Below are 6983 nucleotides of genomic sequence, written 5' to 3'. Positions count from 1 at the left end.
TCTCACCAGCTGACACCTGGGCAGCGGCAGGTAATTTGGAGAACAGACATATATGGACAGGCCACAAAGCAAAGGCTGAGCCGTTGATTGAGGATCCCTTTTGCCATGTCTCCCTAAGTTACCGAGGACCAGAAAATTCCACCCTCAGCTCTCATAGAGAGGTCCTTGGCCGATCGTAGCCGATCAGAGGAGTGAAGTGTCGGAGGTGACTGTACACTGCCTCACCTGCCCTGCTTTCTACAGTGGTAATGCTTTTGCAGAAGGGGCCTGTACAAGAGATTTTGTTCTGCACTGTGGGAAAGTGACATTTATCCACTGACATTAACCAAACTACTTGCGCTGTTCAATGCACATGTATGCAGAGAAATCATTTTATGTTTTTTGGGGAAGGTCTAGAGGGTCCTGCTGGTGATTCTTTTAAGCTGTCTGCTACTCTTGCTTTTACATAGAGTCTTCCCTGCCCAGGAAGGTATACTGTATGTCCCTCCCTTACAATGAAAACTCTGTTCAAAGCACAGAGGTACATAGGAATGGATCTGTTAAGAAGTGAGACAAAAAGCCTGGAAAATTTCAAAGCAGGTAGCATTTGGACTTACAATAAACTGACTCACAGTCAAATGTGCTATCATTTGACCCACTGAACCCCTTACCTTTTGTGTCATACTTTTGCTCTCAGTGGGGTTGCCCAAAGTTCCCTTCTTAAAGCGGCTTTCTTTTAAAAAATCCTAGACCTGCTTTTTGTGGCACACATGCCTCATATCCCGTTGCAGTTGATAAAGTCACATCATCTCCCACCAGTACAAGCTGTACAAGATTTCCAGGGCTTATCCTTGCAATCTAGACGTGGGTCGAAGGTTGAGCAATCCTTAAATCAGCTGCAAAGTTAAAATTGAAATCAGCCTGAGAATCCTTTAAAGGATGGTCCAACATCTGTTGCTTACAGGGCTCAATCGGACAGCCTCTGGTGCTGACGCTTTAAGCCACCTCCTGTTCTTGCCTTGTCCTTGTTACAGCCATGGGCCCACATACACTCAGAGGTACAGAGTTTTTCTCATGTCTATGGGTCTGTTGTGATGCTCTCAGGCTTGCATCAGCCAGCCATTGTGATGGGGAGGGGGTGTCATTTTGCAAGCACCCTGGAGCATTAATCTTTATATCTTTAAATATAATTGGCATTAAACTAAAACCCTTTAGGACCAGATCAATACAGCAGCAAAGAATGCTTATTCATTGTTGTTTGCCTCTTCATTTCATATCACCCGATATCTAAATGGTGTTTGGACTTTCTGCCCTCTGACATAAGGACATTTGGTATGGCAAACCTTTGACCAGAGGTCCTAATCAATGGTTTGATTGACTCTCCCTTTGCGCTTGCTTCTGCAACACATGTACTAATATTGGAATGATAATGGGAAAATTAAATTGGCCCCTGCTCTAAAGGATGACACGCACATTCGTAAAGCATTCACTATTTTAGGCACATGTCTGGACAGAAACTTTCTTAATTTGCAAGTCTTTATTTTTTAATATATCTTTTTTTATTGAAGATTGACATTTTATGTTCATTCATATTACACGACAACACAATACATTTTGCGCCAAATTCAACACTAATGCCTCAGGAGCCTTTTACTTGTGAGTCCTCTTGACTGAATGAACAGCCCTGTCCCCTTCAGTTTCTTGACTTGTACTTTTAGAAGTGGCACGCTTCTTTTTTTTTTTTTTTATCCCATTCTACCAAACTCAGTATTATCACTTTCCTCCTTGTTGTGCACTCCAGCGTAAACTGCTTTAAGGTGCTGTTTGCAAACATCGCTCTGAACCACAGCTTTACTTGCTTCAGGGCCTTAATCTTTAATTGGGGCTGAGCAGTGTACTCCGGATTTGGCTGCTTTTAGTTGGTTGATTTCTTTTTTGATTTCTGTAACTTTCAAAAAGTCCCATTGTGAAATACCATTGTGACAATGTGCTGCAGTGCATGAAAACCTAAAATTAATGGTAGGGAGAGGGAGGGGGGTAGGGGGGAAGAGAGAGGGCGGGAGGGTGGGAAGGAGTGAGTGAGGGAGGGAGAGAGGGAGGAGAGAGAGACAGAGAGAGAGAAAACAAAGAAAATATGGTATTTGGGGGCTATGTATTTGCATGGAAAAGATTTTGGCCTTTTAATCAAGTGGGAAGGGGCTCTGTGGTTGGTATCTCAGCCTGTTGATGCTTTGTTGAGTTGCTTGGAACATGCAAGGAAGGAGACCTGAAGCACTCCCGACCAGGTTGCATGTCTCCAAGTTACTGAAATCCCACAGACCTCCTCCCTGTGCCACAAAGTCCTGGGCACTGAGCTCTGCAGTTGTTGCCCACAGGTCGCCAAGTGTCCCAGATTTACTTTCTCAGAGTTGCTAGTTACTGCTACCCCACCTCGACCACTATATTTTCCCCAGATACTTGCTACTGTGGAGCAAGCAGGGCTAAGGAGAGGGAGAGGGGGTGTGCCTATGCAAATTATCTGCCAGTGTGCTTCCTGGGAGGTCATTCCATCTCACCAGCTGACACCTGGGCAGCGGCAGGTAATTTGGAGAACAGACATATCCGGACAGGCCACAGAGCAAAGGCTGGGCCGTTGATTGAGGATCCCTTTAGCCATGTCTCCCTAAGTTACTGAGGTCCAGAAAAATTCCACCCTCAGCTCTCATAGAGAGGTCCTTGGCCGATCGTGGCCGATCAGGGCTGTGAAGGGTCAGGGGGGACTGCACACTGCCTCACCTTTTCACTGCTTTCTGTAGCGGTAATGCTTTTGCAGAAGGGGCCTGTACAAGTGATTTTGTTCTGCGCTGTGCGAAAGTCACATTTATCCACTGACATTAACCAAATTACTTGCGCTGTTCAACGCACATACATGCATAGAAATCATGTTATGTTTTTTGGGGAAGGTCTAGAGGGTCCTGCTGATGATTTATTAAGATGTCTGCTACTCTTGCTTTTACATAGTCTTCCCTGCCCAGGCATGTTTAAGGCATACTGTATGTCCCTCCATTACAATGAAAACTCTGTTGAAAGCACAGAGGTACATAGGAATGGATCTGTTAAGAAATGAAACAAAAAGTCTGGAAAAATGTCGAAACGGGTAGGATTTGGGCTTACAATTAACTGACTCACAGTCAGATGTGCTATCCCCTGACCCACTGATCCCCTTTCCTTTTGTGTAATCCTTTTGTTCTCAGTAGGGTTTTCCAAAGTGGCTTTCAAATAAAAGATCCTAGACCTGCATTTTGTGGCACACATGCCTCATATCCCGTTGCTCTTGATAAACTCACATCATCTCCCACCAATACAAGCTGTAAAAGATTTTCAGGGCTTAGCCAAGCAAACTAGACGCAGGTCGAAGGTTGAGCAATCCTTTAATCAGCAGCAAAGTTAACATTGAAATCAGCCTCAGAATCTCTTAAAGGATGGGCCAACATCTGTTGCTGGCAGCGTGCAAAGGGGCAGCCTGGGTGCTGACACCTTAAGCCATCTCCTGTTCTTGCCTTGTCCTTGATCCAGCCATGGGCCCACATACACTCAGAGGTACAGAGTGTTTCTCATGTCTATGGGTCTGCTGTGATGCTCTCACGCTTGCATCACCCAGCCATCGTGATGGGGAGGGGGTGTCGATTTGCAAGCACCCTTGAGCATGAATCTTTAAATATAATTGGCATTAAACCAAACCCTTTAGGACCAGATCAATAAAGCAGCAAAGAATGCTGATGTATTGCTGTTTGCCGCTTAATTCCATACCATCCGACATCTAAATGGTGTTTGGTCAAACGTTTGCCATATCAAATGTCCTTATGTCAAAGAGCAGAAAGTCCAGAGGTCCTAATCAATGGTTTGGTTGGCTCTCCCTTTGCGCTTGCCTTAAGGCGTCAGCACCAGAGGCTGTCCGATTGCGCCCTGCAAGCAACCAATGTTGGCCCATCCTTTAAGAGATTCTGAGGCTGATTTCAATGTTAATTTTGCTGCTGGTTTAAGGATTGCTCAACCTTCGGCCCACGTCTAATTTCCTTGGCTATGCCCTTGAAATATTTTACAGATTGTATTGGTGGGAGATGACGTGGGTTTATCAAGAGCAACGGGATATGAGGCATGTGGGCCATAAAAAACAGGTCTAGGATCTTTTGTATAAGAAAGTCTCTTTAAGTAGGGAACTTTGGACAACACTGCTGAGAGGAAAAGGATTACACAAAAGGCAAGGGGGTCAGTGGGTCAAGGGATAGCACATCTGACTGTGAGTCAGTTTATTGTAAGTCCAAATCCTACTTGTTTCAACATTTTTCCAGGCTTTTTGTTTCATTTCTTAACAGATCCATTCCTATGTGCCTCAGCAACCCATGTACTAATATTGGAATGAAAATGGGAAAATTGAATTTGACCCTGCTTCAAAGGATGACACGCACATTCGTAAAGCATTCACTATTTTTGGCACACGACAGGACAGAAACTTTCTTAATCTGCAAGTCTTTATTTTTGAATACATCTTTTTTAATGAAGATTGAAATTGTATGTTCATTCATTTTACACGACAACACAATACATTTTGCTCCAAATTCAACACTAATGACTCTGGAGCCTTTTACTTGTGAGTCCTATTGACTGAATGAACAGCCCCATCCCCTTCAATTTCTTGACTTGTACTTTTAGAAGTGGCACGCTGCTTTTGTTTTTTTATCCCATTCTACCAAACTCAGTATTAACACTTTCCCCCTTGTTGTGCACTCCAGCGTAAACTGCTTTAAGGTGCTATTTGCAAACATCGCTCTGAACTACAGCTTTACTTGCTTCTAGGCCTTAATCTTTAATTGGGGCTGAGCAGTGTACTCCGGATTTGGCTGCTTTTAGTTGGTTGATTTCTTTTTTGATTTCTGTAACTTTCAAACAGTCCCATTGTGAAATACCATTGTCACAATGTGATGCAGTGCAGGAAAACTTAAAATTAATGGTAGGGAGAGGGAGAGGGAGCGGGGGTTGTGGGGGATGGGAAGGAGGGAGGGAGGGAGGAGAGAGAGACAGAGAGAGAGAAAACAATTAAAAGCCTAAAATCTTTGCCATGCAAACACATAGCCCCCGAATACCATATTTTCTTTATGTGGAAAGGGGCTCTGTGGCTGGTATGGCAGCCTGTTGATGCTTTGTTGAGTTGCTTGGAACGTGCATGGAAGGAGACCTGAAGCACTCCCGACCAGGTTGCATGCCTCCAAGTTACTGAAATCCCACAGACCTCCTCCATGTGCCACAAAGTTCTGGGCGCTGAGCTCTGCAGTTGTTCCCCACAAGTTGCCAAGCACCCCAGATTTACTAGTTACTACTACCCCACCTCGACCACTATATTTTCCCCAGATACTTGCTACTGTGGAGTAAGCAGGGCTAAGAAAGAGGGAAGGGGGTTTGCCTATGCAAATCATCTGCCAGTTTGCTTCCTGCGAGGTCATTCCATCTCACCAGCTGACACCTGGGCAGCGGCAGGTAATTTGGAGAACAGACATATATGGACAGGCCACAAAGCAAAGGCTGAGCCGTTGATTGAGGATCCCTTTTGCCATGTCTCCCTAAGTTACCGAGGACCAGAAAATTCCACCCTCAGCTCTCATAGAGAGGTCCTTGGCCGATCGTAGCCGATCAGAGGAGTGAAGTGTCGGAGGTGACTGTACACTGCCTCACCTGCCCTGCTTTCTACAGTGGTAATGCTTTTGCAGAAGGGGCCTGTACAAGAGATTTTGTTCTGCACTGTGGGAAAGTGACATTTATCCACTGACATTAACCAAACTACTTGCGCTGTTCAATGCACATGTATGCAGAGAAATCATTTTATGTTTTTTGGGGAAGGTCTAGAGGGTCCTGCTGGTGATTCTTTTAAGCTGTCTGCTACTCTTGCTTTTACATAGAGTCTTCCCTGCCCAGGAAGGTATACTGTATGTCCCTCCCTTACAATGAAAACTCTGTTCAAAGCACAGAGGTACATAGGAATGGATCTGTTAAGAAATGAGACAAAAAGCCTGTAAAATTTCAAAGCAGGTAGCATTTGGACTTACAATAAACTGACTCACAGTCAAATGTGCTATCATTTGACCCACTGAACCCCTTACCTTTTGTGTCATACTTTTGCTCTCAGTGGGGTTGCCCAAAGTTCCCTTCTTAAAGCGGCTTTCTTTTAAAAAATCCTAGACCTGCTTTTTGTGGCACACATGCCTCATATCCCGTTGCAGTTGATAAAGTCACATCATCTCCCACCAGTACAAGCTGTACAAGATTTCCAGGGCTTATCCTTGCAATCTAGACGTGGGTCGAAGGTTGAGCAATCCTTAAATCAGCTGCAAAGTTAAAATTGAAATCAGCCTGAGAATCCTTTAAAGGATGGTCCAACATCTGTTGCTTACAGGGCTCAATCGGACAGCCTCTGGTGCTGACGCTTTAAGCCACCTCCTGTTCTTGCCTTGTCCTTGTTACAGCCATGGGCCCACATACACTCAGAGGTACAGAGTTTTTCTCATGTCTATGGGTCTGTTGTGATGCTCTCAGGCTTGCATCAGCCAGCCATTGTGATGGGGAGAGGGTGTCATTTTGCAAGCACCCTGGAGCATTAATCTTTATATCTTTAAATATAATTGGCATTAAACTAAAACCCTTTAGGACCAGATCAATACAGCAGCAAAGAATGCTTATTCATTGTTGTTTGCCTCTTCATTTCATATCACCCGATATCTAAATGGTGTTTGGACTTTCTGCCCTCTGACATAAGGACATTTGGTATGGCAAACCTTTGACAGAGGTCCTAATCAATGGTTTGATTGACTCTCCCTTTGCGCTTGCTTCTGCAACACATGTACTAATATTGGAATGATAATGGGAAAATTAAATTGGCCCCTGCTCTAAAGGATGACACGCACATTCGTAAAGCATTCACTATTTTAGGCACATGTCTGGACAGAAACTTTCTTAATTTGCAAGTCTTTATT

At 44.3% G+C, this 6983-nt stretch overlaps 2 non-coding genes across 2 annotated transcripts; both read left to right on the top strand.

Annotated features, from left to right (window-relative positions):
- The first annotated feature begins 1369 nt into the window (after positions 1 to 1369).
- On the top strand, positions 1370 to 1476 carry LOC138568068 (U6 spliceosomal RNA). Its single transcript, XR_011302442.1, has one exon. It is a non-coding gene; the product is annotated as a U6 spliceosomal RNA (small nuclear RNA).
- Positions 1477 to 6831: 5355 nt separating this feature from the next.
- On the top strand, positions 6832 to 6938 carry LOC138568067 (U6 spliceosomal RNA). Its single transcript, XR_011302441.1, has one exon. It is a non-coding gene; the product is annotated as a U6 spliceosomal RNA (small nuclear RNA).
- Positions 6939 to 6983: the final 45 nt, after the last annotated feature.

The sequence above is a fragment of the Ambystoma mexicanum genome, chromosome 2p (genome assembly GCF_040938575.1).
Source record: "Ambystoma mexicanum isolate Mex_15411 chromosome 2p, UKY_AmexF1_1, whole genome shotgun sequence".
NCBI classification, from domain to species: Eukaryota; Metazoa; Chordata; class Amphibia; order Caudata; family Ambystomatidae; genus Ambystoma; species Ambystoma mexicanum.
The sequence above is the reverse complement of the archived record's forward strand: the minus strand, read 5'-3'. Positions and strand labels throughout refer to the sequence as shown.